Consider the following 17,813-nt stretch of genomic DNA (forward strand, 5'->3'; position numbering starts at 1 on the left):
CCAACATCTTGGTATGAGCTAGAATGTTGTTGATGGTGGTGTCTTTTGCTTGGCTATCTATTTGCATTTGAGTGAAAAATTCTTGTTGATTCTTTTGCATTTGGAGGACCGCTTTTTGGACATCAAAACCTTGGTCATTTTGGTGATTGTATGGATTTTGATTTTGGTAACCTTGGTTTTGATTGTAAAAGGGTCTTTGATTTTGGTTCCTCATGGGTGGTGGAGTGTATGTTGTTTGAGGATTTTGAACATTTTGGCTTTTGTATGAGAGATTTGGATGGAACTTGGTGTTTTCATTGTAAAAATTTGAATAAGGGGTACCACTTTTGTAAGCTTGGAAAGCATTAACTTGTTCGGTTGTTCCCCTACACTCACTTGGGTCATGTCCCAAAGTTCCACAATTCTCACATATCCCACTTGGAATTGATGAGGATGCCGTCATGGCATTGACATGATGCTTTGATGTTTTTAAGTTTTCCTCAAGTCTAGCCATAGCTTGTTCAAACTTCAAGTTGATTGTGTCAATGTGAGCACTAAGTTGAGCACCCAATTGAGTAACGGAGTCCACTTCGTGCTTTCCTCCTCTAGTAGCCTTGCGAGGTCTACTATATTGTGAATTATGGACCGCCATTTCCTCAATATTGTTCCATGTTTGATTGTCATCAACTTCGGTGAACATTCCATTTGATCCCATATTGAGAATGTTCCTAGAATCTTCATATAAACCATTCCAAAATTGTTGCACTAAAAACCATTCGCTAAGTCCATGGTGAGGACATGAGCGACAAATACCTTTGAACCGCTCCCAAGCTTCATACAAAGATTGTTCATCCCTTTGCTTAAAACCCGTAATTTGAGCTCTTAGCATGTTAGTCTTTTCCGGTGAGTAGAATTTTTTGTAGAAAGCTAGAGCTAACTTCTTCCAAGAATCTATTCCAAGGGTGGCCTTATCAAGGCCCTTCAACCATTGCTTTGCGGTGCCGATTAACGAAAAAGGAAATAAGACCCATCTTATTTGGTCTTGAGTCACGCCCGTTTGAGAGATAGCATCACAATAATCGCAAAAGGTTTCCATATGAGAATGAGGGTCCTCACTAGGCATTCCCCCGAATTGGCTCCTCTCAACTAGTTGGATGAAGGCGGACTTGGCAATAAAATTACCGGTGAGATGTTGCGGTGTAGGAGTACAATTTGGTAGATTCTCCTCGGTGGGTATAGAGTGTGACGAGAATTTAGGCATTGTAGGTGGATTTTGTGGGATATTGTGTAATGGGTTTTCTTCTCCTTCTATTGCGAAAGGATTGACAAACTCACTAGTGGGTTGAACAACTTCACCAACACCTCTCAAATTCCTCCTAACAAGTCTCCTATTATTCGTCAAGGTTCTTTCGATTTCACGGTCAAAAGGTAACAAATCACCTTGTGACCTTCTAGACATGCAAAATATCAAACAACTCGAAAACAATTAGAACAAGCCTTGAGGAGTTTTACTTCCCCAAGGTGAAAAAGACAACCCTAATAACAATAAAAGAAATCTTGAATCAATTAAACACCGTCCCTGGCAACGGCGCCATTTTTGATCGAGGCCATTTCGTGTTCACAATTAAGTATATGTGGTCGTTGGTCAATGGTCGATACAAAACACAATTTATACTTCACAAACAACTCTACAATTAGTAAAGAGGCAAGTAAAGGTCGGATCCCAAGGGACGGGTATTGAAATGAGAATTCTATTGTAACTAGTAGTGTCTAGGGGGTGTCACAAATTGGGTTGATGTAGAAGGTCACTAAGCTAAAATAGCAATGAAAATAAACTAGCAAGATAAAATAAGGGGTGTAAACAATTGATTAAAAGCACTAGGGTGTCATGGGTTCATAGGGAAATCATGGGATATGATCATACAAACATGTTCTCAAATTATAAGCAAGCAATTATTGTTGTGATGGATTGAGTTGGGTTATATCTTACAATCCTAGGAAAGTTTGGGTCCGGAGCCGAATCGATTAGATTGTACAACACCTACAAGTCGACTTAATCTTTCCTACTCAACACATGCATGGTCTAACAAGACTCGAGTTGGGTTATGTCTTACAAGTCTCATTGAAAAGATAGAAGATGATAGTAAATGCAAGGATTCATAGGCTTAGCATTTCATCAAATATAACATGTGCATGTATTAAGATCAAAACAAGCAAGCAAATAAGATATGAAAGCATATTGATTTAAGCATGAATCATTCCCCAAGTTGGTTTCCCCTAATCACCCATTAAACCCTAGCTAAGAGACTACTCACTCATTATCATGTTGATCATGCTAGCAAGGTTGTCAATCATACCAACAATATGAAACATGATGAATAAATGAAAGTAATTAACAATAATTAAAAAGGGATTAAGAGATTATACCTACTAATGATTCCAATAATAAAGCAAGAATAATAGAAGTACTTGAATCCTAGATTGAGAGGTTGTCAATCTCCCAATAATAACCCAAATAATCTTCAATTACCCAAAATAAAGGAAGAACAAGAGAGAGATTAAAGAACTAAAACTTGGATTAAAACTTGATTAATACTTGATTACAATATTGAAGAGAGATTTGATTGATATTAACTACACTAATTATTGATAAGAAGAACATGCTCCTCTAATTAGCTTAATGGGGTATTTATAGTGAAAATTAGGGAGGATGCATTAGGGTTAACTAAGGGCTAAACTAGTAATTACACTTTTTAAGTTGAGCAAGGAGGACCCGGTATTTTCTGAGAGAAGGGCTTCTCTTTTCGTAGCTTGAAGAATGAAATCCGTCTTTGTCATGAAATCCGTGCGGATTAGAGTCGGGACGGCCGGATTTGGGCTGGGCAATCCGAGCGGATTCGGGAGAGGGACGCTCGGATTGTTGAAGGGGAATCCGAGCGGATTCCAAGGAGGGACGCTCGGATTGTTGAGGACGGACGGACGGATTGTCTGCAATCCGTTCGGATTGTTGGTCAGCGTCAATTCTTCTTCTTTTCTTCCCTTTTCTTCATAAATTCCTTGGGGATTTCCTTGGGGACGCAAGGATCCTTTCTCAACATTGCTCTTCTACTATAATATGTACAAAGGCCTTCTAGTCTTGTCTCTTCTTGATGCTTGGTCATTGAATACAATCAATTTAGCCTCGTTTTGCCATGAAAATGCAAGATTCTTACTCCTTTCCTACCAAGGGATCAAAATCTCAAAGAATATGCAAAACAAAGAACTAAAGATAAGAAATGACCCAAATAGGCACTAAAAAGCATGGAAACAATGGTAATTCGGGGGCTAAATATGCGCCAATTATGGTCACATCAAATATCCCCAAACCGAACCTTTGCTTGTCCCGAGTAAAGAGGTGACAAAGACTAGGACCAAAACTAACCTATCCTAATAATAATAGCCGATATGAGACAATTAGCGGGTCTCACTCCGCCCCTTCAACTCACAACAAGACAACCATGAGGTAGGATGCCTTCTTGCAAGGCAAGGTGGGTCTTGCCAAAATGGCGACACATCCAAACATTAAAGCACATAAAATCACATAATGGATGCATCTACAAAAAGAATAGCCACTTTCCTCATCTAAGTGGCGGAAATTATCTACAGGGGAAGCAATTCAAGGGTACACAATCCTTCATAGATGCAATTTGTTCAAACTACTAAGCCTAGAAGGATACTAATAAATCACCTCCAAGTTGTGTCAAGCTAGGGTACCTTTGTCCTCAATCGTTAAATGCTTTTGTCAAGAGTAGACTCCCTATGGTGTTAGAAACACTGGAGGATCGCGGAATTCCCCTCTTGCCTAGACAAGAAGAAGGGTCGTCCCCTCTCTACCATGCACAAAAATGGATACGATGGATAAAGGGATCAATAGATATTTGAGTTTCATTTTGGGAGTTTGCTTTTGTTTTTGTTTTTTTCCCCCCCAATTTCATTTGGCATTTGACATTTGAGAACACTTTCTTGCCATTTCTTTTTGATTTTTGGCTTTTCAATACTTGACAACTTTTTGCATTTCTTTTTTTGAACATTTTCAAAGTCACCCCAATTAGTAACGAGGGTGCCTTGTATTTGAAGCTTAGGAGTTCTATTTTTGCTCCTCTTTTCATTTGATGCATTTTTGCAAACTTTCTTTCACTTTTCATTTCATTGAACTCAAATTGATTTCTTTTTGTGCCCATTCCCTTTGATGACAAAAATGTGGTAGAACATGGATGAATGATAGATGTATGCATGGTTTCAAGGGTCACCTTGAATAAACGGTAGCCAAGGAGTTATCACACCACAAGGTACTCTTGACTAGGCCTTAAACCATGGGTCAAAGGATACTAGCATGACACATCCTATGGTGTTTTACAAGCATTCTAACAAGCAAAGTCTTAAGAATAAAAAGCATCTACTAGGGCCTATATATACTTGTCAAGCTTCCCAAATAGACGGTTTCGCAAAATTTTTCTAACATGCAACTACATGCCATGATGCAACTAACATATACACATCCTAATGCAAATGATTCTACCAACTAATATGCCATATAAACTAAATGCAATCCTAAATTCACATTGTTTTTACCGCATCAATCAAAATAAAGCCACATAGTCATTAACATAAAGAGGAAAAAGGAGATTGGAAAGATCATACCATGCGGTCTTCAATATCCTCATGTCTCGGATGTGGCGTAGTCAATCAAAGTGAACAAGGATAAACAAACACAATATATACAAGACAATATATACAAAGGAAATGAACTTGTTTTTGGTTTTTCAATTTTTTCAATTTTTATGATTTTTGAAATTTTTCAATTTTTATGGGTTTTTTGAATAAAAGTTAAGTGTTAGAATTCCCATCCCCACACTAATATGGGCATTGTCCTCAATGGCCAAAATGATGGAAATTATGCAAAGATGATGCATGATTTCTATACTAAATGCAATTCTACACTAAGCTATACTACATGATGCATGGTTTTTGTTATGACGGAGAGGATAATTTAGATTACCTCCCGTTGTGTATGCATTAACTTCCCCAAACCAAATAAGACACTATTGCTAATGTCAAGGATGGGTATAGTTCATGCACACACTATGCTATGCATGAAACTAGATTGTTATTTTGGATTTTACAAATGGGAACAATAAAGAACACCTCAATGGTACCGAGGTGTGAGTCCTTTGATGTTGCTAGGACTAAACCAACAATGATCAAAATGAAATAAAATACAAAGAGATATAGACAAACCATGGGAGTGTAGGAGTCTCCAAGGCTAGTCTTCCATCATGCTATCATCATCATCACTTCCCTCATGAGAAGTGGTCACATTGCCACTTTCCTTGGCACTTTCTTCATCACTTTCTTCATTATCTTGCTCATCATCATCTTCACCATCTCTTTCTCCATCTCAACTTGCTTCTTCCTCAATATTATCATCAATTTCTTCACCATTTCCAACAACCTCATTGTCTTCCACCACGTCCCTAGATGCACCCGGAAACAAGGCTTCTTTATCCGCCCAACTAGGCAAAGGACAAGATGGATCAAGGAGTCCTTGCCTAGCTAAATGTAAGAGGGGAGGATATTGAGCCAAATAAGCATTCTTCCGATCTTCATAAGCTTGCTTGTGCATGGCTTGCATAAGAAGAGTGACATAGTCTTTCCCAATTTCAACTCCTTGCGGTTTGAACTCTTCATACACAAAGGGGTAAGGCGGTATAACAATGGAAGAGGAGGGAGTTTCATGATCACCCTTTTGTTGTTGAATGATGTACTCGGCTTCTTCGGATAGGGGAAGTAGAAAGTTGGTCCGGTGGACACTTAGACGACAAATCTTTGCGGGTAAAGTGAATGATCGAGCCTCACTAGTAAGCCATCCATACTTGGTGTCAAAGGGGTTTTGAGCAACCCACTTGAACTTGTTAATCATGATAGGCATATCAATAAGATGGCCACCTTCCTTTGCCTTGTACTTGCTATCCTTATTGAAATTAGGATCAAAGTGCTTGGCTAGGACCGTGACTAGGCCGCCATTAACAATAACGGTTGTACCCTTCTTCCCACTATCAACATGGAGCCATCTATCAACCAATAGCCTCAAAGAACTGAAAGGCTTGGTATGGATTCTTCCGATATTCAAAGCCGATTCAAGGAGAATAAAATCAAGTCTTGTGAAATGATTGGTGTCTTTCCTAGCAATTATGGTATTTCCCACAACTTTGTGCCATACTCTTATGCCCGGATGATGGACCAAAAGAGCACGACAAGCATGAAAATCATCAAATTTCTTCCCGGAGATTGCCTCCCAAAGAGGCTCGGGGTCATACTTTCCATAATGCTTAAAATATCCCGATTCATCGCTAAGACCCAAAATTTCACCCAATTCCTTAAAGGTAATGCGTCTACTAATGTTAGCTAGACGAAACTCAAGATTTTCCCTATTCTCAACTTTGGTGACTTTTAAAGAACTTAAGAATTCCAAGACAAGGGAAGGGTATGTCAATTCCTTTGTTTCAAACAATTTCTTCAAACCCATGGCATTGAAAAAGGCTTTTGTTTGTTCAAGAACACCCAATTTCTCCAAAGCATCTTTACATATGAATTTGGTGGATTGAATTGATTTCATAGCAAACTTGGCAAATGTCTTTCTATGGGTATCGGAAATAAAAGTTACCTCCGGATAATGCAAGAGTTGATCGATTACCGGAGTAGAAGGTGATGCTCCCATAGAAGTTTGTTGTTGTTGTTGTTGCACTTCCAAGTTTGGTGTTGCTACCACCATTGCCAAGGCTTTCTTTGTTTGGAGAGCTTTTTGCCTTTGAGAGAGAGCCTTTGCCTTTGGTGCCTTTGTTGCACCCTTTGTCCTTGCCATTTGATGAACTAACCAAGAAAAGAATCAAAAATCTTCAATTTGTAGAATGCCCAAATCGATTTGAAGGTGAAAGGCCTTGCCTTTATGAAATCAAAAATCGACTCAAAAGTTGAAGATTTTGTTCTTGGTTTTGATTGTTATTGAAGATGGAGTGATTGATTTGTTGTTTGAAGGATGGTTTGATTTGATTTTGGTGGATTTTGTTGAGGGTTTTTGTTTTTGTGATGGAGAGGATGAGGGTTTTGATGTTTAGGGTAGTGTTTATGAATGAATGATTGAAGGAATGAAGGTGGGAGGGTATTTAAAAGAGTCGAAATTTTCGAAAACACAGGGGCAATCAGGCGGATTAGGCACAATCCGTGTGCATTCTCGAGCCTTCAAAATTTTCGTAAGCTCGCCTAAAGACGGCGGATTCTGGGAATCCGCTCGGATTCTTCCTGTGTAGGGACGGCGGATTTGCTTTGCGGGACGACGGATTTCATCCAGAGAAATTTCTTTGTTTTCTTCAACAAAAGACGGCGTCTTGTTCACAAGACGAACGGATTCTGTGAGACGGGCGTCTTCCCAGAAATCCGCTCGGATTCTTTAACAGTCAAGAAATTTTCAATTTCAGCTCAGCTCAGGACGGGCGTCTTTTGGTCAGGACGCTCGGATTGTTGAAGACGGGCGGATTTTCAGGAATCCGCTCGGATTCTGGTCCTTTGTACCCGGATTCACTTCATTCGTGCACAATGCATTTCCCTTTACCATTCTTCCATTCTTCTTCATTTCTTGTGTTCTTCATTGTGGGGGCACTACTAAGGCATGAATAGCCTAGGCAATTCCCATCCCCACACTACATCAATTGAAATCGTTAGTCCCTCCCTCACTTCTCTCTTACATGACAATTATTTTGATCAAAGTAAATAAAAATCCAAAAATGACAAAAAAAAAAAATGCAATACAAGAATTGAAATGTAAGTTAGGGAGTTAGAAATATTTACAAGTGGTGGTTTAGGGAGGACTCCACCAAACTCTCATTCTTGATGAGATGTCAAGGGGGCATGTTCAAGGTGTTGTTGATGTGGCTCAACACCTTGAAGAAGTAATCAAAAGCTTGTTCATTGTTATGGTAGAGGTCCTCAATAGACCGTGGCCCTTGTTGTTGATCATGATCGATGGCATGCCCAATGTAGGGATTAAAGATCCCTTCAAATTCGTCGTCCCAAAGACCACAAACTTCATTGAGTTGATCATTGAAAATCTCTTGCTTAGATGGAGACAACTCTCCCAATTTATTTTCTTGGCCAATGAGGCCATCTTCTTCTTCCTTGGTTGATTTTGATGAGCTTTGCAAGCTCTCCTTGTTACAATTCACTTGCTCTTTGAATGGAGCATCTTCAATTTTCTTCCTCCATTGGAGTTCCGATTTCTTCCTTTCATCTTTTCGGCTATAATGATCAATCATGAAACATGGCTCATGCAAACGAGGAGCTCTCATGGTCTTGTCAAGATTAAAAGTTATGCTTTCATCTCCCACTTCTAGAGTGAGCTCTCCATGTTTCACATCAATCACCGCACCCGCGTGTGTAGGAAAAGGTCTTCCTAAGATGATTGGAATGTTGGAATCTTCCTCCATATCAACAATGACAAAGTCCACCGGGATGAAAAACTTCCCAATTCGCACGGGGACATCTTCCCATATCCCTAATGGTGTCTTCGTCGATCTATCGGCCATTTGAAGTGTGATATTGGTGCATTTAAGCTCTCCCATTCCCAACCTTTTACTCACCGAGTACGGCATGACACTCACACTAGCCCCTAGATCACATAAGGCTTTGTTGATCGTCGTGTCGCCAATGGTACACGGTATTGAGAAGCTTCCCGGATCCTTTAACTTTGGAGGTGAACTCCCTTGAAGTATTGCACTACTCACCTTAGTGAAGGCGATAGTCTCAAGTTTCCGGATCGACTTCTTCTTTGTGAGGATATCTTTCATGTACTTTGCATAGGCCGGTACTTGATTGATTAATTCCGTGAAAGGAATTGAGACTTCTAAGTTCTTCACAATCTCCATGAACTTTCCAAGTTGATCATCAAATTTGGGCTTGGCTTGACGACTTGGAAAAGGAAGTCTAATCACAATGGGCTCCTTTTCTTTGGCTTTGTCTTCATTTTTCTTTGAACTTTCTTCTTTTGATGATTCCCCTTCTTTGGGGCTTTGCACAATTTCTTCCTTTTCACTAGCTTTCACAACTTCATCCTCAACTTGCTCCTTCGGTGCTTCATATCTTGTACCACTTCTCAAGTGAATGGCACTAACCGTTTCATGTCTAGGGGATTACTTTGAGGTGGTAATTGCCCTTTTGTCTTTGTGAGCTTGAAGATGCTAGTTGAGTCAATTGTGTTTCCAACATCTTGGTATGAGCTAGAATGTTGTTGATGGTGGTGTCTTTTGCTTGGCTATCTTTTTGCATTTGAGTGAAAAATTCTTGTTGATTCTTTTGCATTTGGAGGACCGCTTTTTGGACATCAAAACCTTGGTCATTTTGGTGATTGTATGGATTTTGATTTTGGTAACCTTGGTTTTGATTGTAAAAGGGTCTTTGATTTTGGTTCCTCATGGGTGGCGGAGTGTATGTTGTTTGAGGGTTTTGAACATTTTGGCTTTTGTATGAGAGATTTGGATGGAACTTGGTGTTTTCATTGTAAAAATTTGAATAAGGGGTACCACTTTTGTAAGCTTGGAAAGCATTAACTTGTTCGGTTGTTCCCCTACACTCACTTGGGTCATGTCCCAAAGTTCCACAATTCTCACATATCCCACTTGGGATTGATGAGGATGCCGTCATGGCATTGACATGATGCTTTGATGTTTTTGAGTTTTCCTCAAGTCTAGCCATAGCTTGTTCAAACTTCAAGTTGATTGTGTCAATGTGAGCACTAAGTTGAGCACCCAATTGAGTAACGGAGTCCACTTCGTGCTTTCCTCCTCTAGTAGCCTTGCGAGGTCTACTATATTGTGAATTATGGACCGCCATTTCCTCAATCTTGTTCCATGTTTGATTGTCATCAACTTCGGTGAACATTCCATTTGATCCCATATTGAGAATGTTCCTAGAATCTTCATATAAACCATTCCAAAATTGTTGCACTAAAAACCATTCGCTAAGTCCATGGTGAGGACATGAGCGACAAATACCTTTGAACCGCTCCCAAGCTTCATACAAAGATTGTTCATCCCTTTGCTTAAAACCCGTAATTTGAGCTCTTAGCATGTTAGTCTTTTCCGGTGGGTAGAATTTTTTGTAGAAAGCTAGAGCTAACTTCTTCCAAGAATCTATTCCAAGGGTGGCCTTATCAAGGCCCTTCAACCATTGCTTTGCGGTGTCGATTAACGAAAAAGGAAATAAGACCCATCTTATTTGGTCTTGAGTCACGCCCGTTTGAGAGATAGCATCACAATAATCGCAAAAGGTTTCCATATGAGAATGAGGGTCCTCACTAGGCATTCCCCCGAATTGGCTCCTCTCAACTAGTTGGATGAAGGCGGACTTGGCAATAAAATTAGCGGTGAGATGTTGCGGTGTAGGAGTACCATTTGGTAGATTCTCCTCGGTGGGTATAGAGTGTGACGAGAATTTAGGCATTGTAGGTGGATTTTGTGGGATATTGTGTAATGGGTTTTCTTCTCCTTCTATTGCGAAAGGATTGACAAACTCACTAGTGGGTTGAACAACTTCACCAACACCTCTCAAATTCCTCCTAACAAGTCTCCTATTATTCGTCAAGGTTCTTTCGATTTCACGGTCAAAAGGTAACATATCACCTTGTGACCTTCTAGACATGCAAAATATCAAACAACTCGAAAACAATTAAAACAAGCCTTGAGGAGTTTTACTTCCCCAAGGTGAAAAAGACACAACTAATAACAATAAAAGAAATCTTGAATCAATTAAACACCGTCCCCACAACGCGCGCCATTTTTGATCGAGGCCATTTCGTGTTCACAATTAAGTATATGTGGTCGTTGGTCAATGGTCGATACAAAACACAATTTATACTTCACAAACAACTCTACAATTAGTAAAGAGGCAAGTAAAGGTCGGATCCCAAGGGACGGGTATTGAAATGAGAATTCTATTGTAACTAGTAGTGTCTAGGGGGTGTCACAAATTGGGTTGATGTAGAAGGTCACTAAGCTAAAATAGCAATGAAAATAAACTAGCAAGATAAAATAAGGGGTGTAAACAATTGATTAAAAGCACTAGGGTGTCATGGGTTCATAGGGAAATCATGGGATATGATCATACAAACATGTTCTCAAATTATAAGCAAGCAATTATTGTTGTGATGGATTGAGTTGGGTTATATCTTACAATCCTAGGAAAGTTTGGGTCCGGAGCCGAATCGATTAGATTGTACAACACCTACAAGTCGACTTAATCTTTCCTACTCAACACATGCATGGTCTAACAAGACTCGAGTTGGGTTATGTCTTACAAGTCTCATTGAAAAGATAGAAGATGATAGTAAATGCAAGGATTCATAGGCTTAGCATTTCATCAAATATAACATGTGCATGTATTAAGATCAAAACAAGCAAGCAAATAAGATATGAAAGCATATTGATTTAAGCATGAATCATTCCCCATGTTGGTTTCCCCTAATCACCCATTAAACCCTAGCTAAGAGACTACTCACTCATTATCATGTTGATCATGCTAGCAAGGTTGTCAATAATACCAACAATATGAAACATGATGAATAAATGAAAGTAATTAACAATAATTAAAAAGGGATTAAGAGATTATACCTACTAATGATTCCAATAATAAAGCAAGAATAATAGAAGTACTTGAATCCTAGATTGAGAGGTTGTCAATCTCCCAATAATAACCCAAATAATCTTCAATTACCCAAAATAAAGGAAGAACAAGAGAGAGATTAAAGAACTAAAACTTGGATTAAAACTTGATTAATACTTGATTACAATATTGAAGAGAGATTTGATTGATATTAACTACACTAATTATTGATAAGAAGAACATGCTCCTCTAATTAGCTTAATGGGGTATTTATAGTGAAAATTAGGGAGGATGCATTAGGGTTAACTAAGGGCTAAACTAGTAATTACACTTTTAAGTTGAGCAAGGAGGACCCGGTATTTTTCGAGAGAAGGGCTTCTCTTTTCGTAGCTTGAAGAATGAAATCCGTCTTTGTCTTTGAAATCCGTGCGGATTAGAGTCGGGACGGCCGGATTTGGGCTGGGCAATCCGAGCGGATTCAGGAGAGGGACGCTCGGATTGTTGAAGGGGAATCCGAGCGGATTCCAAGGAGGGACGCTCGGATTGTTGAGGCTGACGACGGATTGTCCGCAATCCGTTCGCATTGTTGGTCGGCGTCAATTCTTCTTCTTTTCTTCCCTTTTCTTCATAAATTCCTTGGGGATATCCTTGGGGACGCAAGGATCCTTTCTCAACATTGCTCTTCTACTATAATATGTACAAAGGCCTTCTAGTCTTGTCTCTTCTTGATGCTTGGTCATTGAATACAATCAATTTAGCCTCGTTTTGCCATGAAAATGCAAGATTCTTACTCCTTTCCTACCAAGGGATCAAAATCTCAAAGAATATGCAAAACAAAGAACTAAAGATAAGAAATGACCCAAATAGGCACTAAAAAGCATGGAAACAATGGTAATTCGGGGGCTAAATATGCGCCAATTATGGTCACATCACATACAAATGCATAACAAATACCACATCGTCACCTACAACAACAATCACATAATTCCAATCACTAATAGCAAAACCCTATTTCCCCCAATTCATGATTAAAGGCAAACCCTTGAATTAATCATCAACAAACATGAGAATAAAGACTTACCGACGAAAGGATGAAGTATTGAATGTGATTGATAAGATTGTCCACACATGCAAAGAGGAGAGATTGGGAGTGATTAGAGCGTCATACGTTTGATTAGGTTTTGTAAAATGGTGTTTAGAAACTGATTATCGAAATTATATAACCTCTAATTACTCCCGAATCAAACCGCTGAAATATCACTTGCCGGCCGGATACTTGGTCGAGTATAGAGTATACTCGGCCGAGTATCCTCTACTCGGTCGAGTATTCATCATACTCGGCCGAGTGTTCCTCGGCAGTAGCCAAACAGATTACACGACCCACACTTTTCTACCAAGTAGGCCATACTCGGTCGAATACCAGCCTATAAAATCCGTAGTATTACCGTCTTCCCTCCTTAAAAAGAACGTCGTCCCCGAAGTTCCAACCTAACCTATAAAACCTAGACACCTAACACTAACTCCACCGACCACGCTCCCTTTCACAATATGGCTCACGATATCGTCTCAACTACAACATAATCTCTCAATGCTAACTACATAGTACTATCGGATACCCACAACATAAGCGTTGCCAACTCTGTCTTATCTCCATAACCCTCACTAGCACCCTCAATTACCAAGATGATCCACCGGACAAGATTAACCATCAAAACGGAATGTTACATTCTACCTCCCTTAAACGGACTTCGTCCTCGAAGTTTACTCACACATAAACATCCTCACACAATCCGTTACTCACACTCCTAAACATCATACTACTACAAGCACGGTCATTAACTGTAATAAAATCAACCACAACACGAATCCATTCCTTACTCTACACCAACACTCAAACTTCCAATTGTACCATAACAGGTACAACCATCAAACTCTCTTTGTCGCATCCTACTCCTCTTAAGATAAATGTTACGTCCTCGTAACTCACTAATACTAGGTCCTTATTATTCTGTACTCCCATAACATATATCATAAAATCCTCAGTATAACCACTACTCCATATCTTCTACATTACCACAAACGACATACTTCTATATACAAATAAACTCATCTCCACAATCTTATCTCACAATCCACAAAATATTACACTTACTCACATTAGCTTCTCAAGTTCATCTCTTTTATTACCACAAAACTCACCCTTGACTTGACATGATACTAAGTCCCAAAACTCCGTACTCACTGTCCCAAGAAAAGGTGCTAAACCACATGTAGTTCCAGTTCAATGCCACACATGCTCCGCATTTTTTTTTTGCCACAACTGTGTCCACCAATGACTCATTTAAAACAAGATCAAAAGTACTCTAAGAACCTCTCACAACTGTGTCCCATTGACAGAATGCCATTAAACCATGACCACAACGGAAACATACTCAGCTTTCTTCCATATCCCACTCTACTCTTAATCCGAAGCCGAAACTGATAAGAAACATTAACACACAAAACAACACTCGATATGCCAACACTGACACTAACAGCAAGCAACAGTAAACAAACAACAATCTGTGACAACATGAAAATACTCACATCACAACACGAATTACCGTGCCCAGTGCACAACACCACATCAATAGCCATCACAACTTTTACAATCGCATAACACTGACTGAGCACAACTTCCTTGATCACAAGACTTTCTTAAAACTGCTCTACCAGATCACGACGCAGCATATTAGACGGGATCACAAATACCAACCTTATGAATATTATCCATACCATGAGTTTTGAGGCCGGAACCTCACACCATTACTTACAGATATCATACATACACATATAAGAATAACATATGATGCGGAACACACACATAACGACTCGTATCTATCACGCCACACCATTGCTCGTGAGGCCAGGACCTCACACTAAGTTTTACACACCTCATGGACCCATAATCGAATCTAACTAGCCAATTCTGATCACGTAAGTTACCACTTGACAATGAATACCTCTCATCCAGACTTAACTCAGGTGCCTTTCATAACATATCCTCTCATACACACAATTATCACCCCTCCGGCAAATATAGCCATAACATCAGTACTCAACTTCCAGCGAGCACCTCATATATCCACATCTTATACTCCCTCACAACCAAACATACTAATCACTTCCACAAAATCAACCTCATTAGAATAACTAACTTCCCTACAGTAACATCATCCTCAACCACTAGTGACAATACTATGATACCAACATCCTTCATGTGACTACTCTCTTACTATCACTTCTTAATATAACAATCCGTTTCCTCTCTTTGGTTGTCATCCCAAATAACAAACATCCAATCCATCAACAAAATCTACCTCAACATTATTCCCAATTCTATCCTTTATCATATCGTTACCTAACTCTCCACCAAAATCTCAGGTCGTGCAAACACTTTACAAGCTTCTTATTCCCTTAATACCTCGAAACTCACGGCTAACATGTCGTCCTGTTCTCCTATATAACCATTAACTCATACTCTCTAGTGAGGCTATCGTACATTTCCATAATTTCCTACCTTCCTGCTCCTTAACTCCGGTGAACGTTGACTTTTTAGTAATCCGATTACCTTCTTGTTACTCCACAACTCAAATTTCAGTAATTCATATCGATATCTTCTCTTTATTTCTTATCACTAATCTCCTCCCATCATACTATTCACTCGCACTTGTTACCATCAAGTCTACACACTAACGGCTATTCTTCAATAAGTCGTATCTCCATGTCGTATCTCTAGGAAACCAAAAATTCATCTCATACCGTTAATTGCCCAAAGAATTACACACTAGGCTCACCTCTCGATATTCCAAATTTCCAAATCAACCACTATCTACTCATCGCGGCATAACTTGACCTCACTATACACTATTCGTTTCCATCTCTCTATAGCGACCTTTTATCACATATATCCTTAAGCAACTCAATCCTAACCGTCTCCCTCCATAAATCCTTACACATCCCAATATGCCACTATTCGTATCCCTCATCTTAATCTTTCATTCTCACGTTTCTTTACGCTTACATCACCCTTGCCCATATACACTTGCTTTTATATTACTCAACACACGATTATGTTACTCATCATATCTCACAAAACATGCTCTTTACCTCAATTAGCCCATCAATCTACTCTTTTCTTGTTCCACTATCTCTCACAACCACATATAACTCATGTCCTTTATATCCAACGCCTATCCCTCATAAGCCGGCATTCTCCCTATCATAGCATTTGGTAACTTACGTATCAAGACCGTCACATATATAAAAGAATGCGTTAAGACTCAAACACACATGTGCACATACCCCACGACTCAAAACAAATGTAAGAAAATAGCCACCGACTCAAAATTAGGGTGAAAATATAGCCACCGACTCAAAATGGCCGCCCAAAGAGGTACTCGGTCGAGTACATAGCATACTAGGTCGAGTACAGGATACTCGGTCGAGTAACTATATTACTCGGCCGAGTTTTCGACTCCAGAAGCGAACACAACTGTCACATAGGATTACTCGGTCGAGTATTGAGCATACTCGGCCGAGTAGCCCTTACTCGGTCGAGTATTACTTTACTCGGTCGAGTACCGACACAGTTCTCAGCATCGTCCAGTTTTCGTAAAACAGTCGTATCTCACTCGTTACTTGGTCATTCTGGGCGTGTGACCTATCGTTGGAATCGTAAGAAGACAAGCTATCACCTCAATTTAGAATCACAGCAATATCATTTCTAGAACTCGACTTATGACAGTTCTAAGACAACCCTTCCGTAATCGGTCTTCATACATATCAAATTTTCTAAACAAAACAACTTGAACATGAATAAAGCAATCATTAACAACTCGATACTTCTAAAAACCAGTACATAGATGAACTTTTATCATACCCACATGAAAATTAAACATGACATTCATATATATATCTATCTATATATATATATATATATATATATATATATATATATATATATATATATATATATATATATAGATGCATGACCTTAATCACATGCTACTACCAACAACCAAACATTAACATCATCATGTTCATATGTACAAATACAACTACCATACTTCATGCTCAAGATTCTATCAAACAGGTAAAATGATCACATTCTTCATGCTCAAGATCCATCATATACGAATTCACAATCCACCTTTCATATATTGCCATATTCCATCACTTTCACCATTTCATCCAATCATTTCATCCATCCATATCACAAAATTCAAGTTACGAGTACTACACATACATGACTCGACATACAACAATTTCCAAGACACCCCCATGTGACCGGTTAGAGATCATAAGGGCCTTCGTGCGACATCGCTCTGTTTCCCAAGTCTTTGCGGTAGCTCTAAACAACTCTCCTCGGGTTCATTTTATTTAGACATCCTAAGTTCATTGAGTTCAATAGTTTTAGGTGCCAGAATCTTCGGCTCTGATACCACTTTGTAACACCCCCTCATACCAACGTACCTTACCAAGGACTATCCTAGCATAAAAGGCTGTTACCATCTCGGTTTCCCGAGGTTAGTATATCAAAGTTACCAATTCCAAGCAACCTTTATTAAAGTATAAAGAGTTAGTGATTACATGTTTCCAACACCAAACCAAAGTATAACTGTGAAAGGTCTAACAACTACAACGAATGCAAGCTAAGTCTCTTGTCGGCGGAAGCTAGACTCGAGTGATGACACCCCATGACTGTCTCATAGCTAAACATCTGCATTACCTGTGACAATCTGCTCACCATCCCCTAATGGATCACCGCAGGTTTTATAAAACAACAACGACGGGGTCAGTACCGTTTAATCAAGATAAGACAAACAAGTAATGTAACCGGCTGATCATTCTCCACAGTAACCGACTACACACCAAAGTGTGTCGCCCTGCCAGATTACCCATCGCAACAGGTAATCCACTCCGCCAGTGGGTGACCGCAGCCCATCCCCACCAAGTCTAGCTCATCAACGAGCGACTAATAATCCCCGTCCCTTAATGTGCACATCCCCTCCCGTGACGGGTTCCACGGAGGGCGAACTAGGGTGTGAAACCACTCCCGCAAGTGACTCCACCACAATCACACACACCACAGCATCACAGCTGTC

General features: G+C 39.6%; 2 non-coding genes across 2 annotated transcripts; both read left to right on the forward strand.

Moving 5' to 3' along the window:
- The first annotated feature begins 761 nt into the window (after window positions 1-761).
- On the forward strand, window positions 762-868 carry LOC141634881 (small nucleolar RNA R71). Its single transcript, XR_012539598.1, has one exon. It is a non-coding gene; the product is annotated as a small nucleolar RNA R71 (small nucleolar RNA).
- Window positions 869-10,030: 9,162 nt separating this feature from the next.
- Window positions 10,031-10,137, forward strand: LOC141634882 (small nucleolar RNA R71). The gene has a single exon (XR_012539599.1). It is a non-coding gene; the product is annotated as a small nucleolar RNA R71 (small nucleolar RNA).
- The last annotated feature ends 7,676 nt before the right edge of the window (window positions 10,138-17,813 follow it).

This window comes from Silene latifolia, chromosome Y, assembly GCF_048544455.1.
Source record: "Silene latifolia isolate original U9 population chromosome Y, ASM4854445v1, whole genome shotgun sequence".
In the NCBI taxonomy this organism is placed as follows: domain Eukaryota; kingdom Viridiplantae; phylum Streptophyta; class Magnoliopsida; order Caryophyllales; family Caryophyllaceae; genus Silene; species Silene latifolia.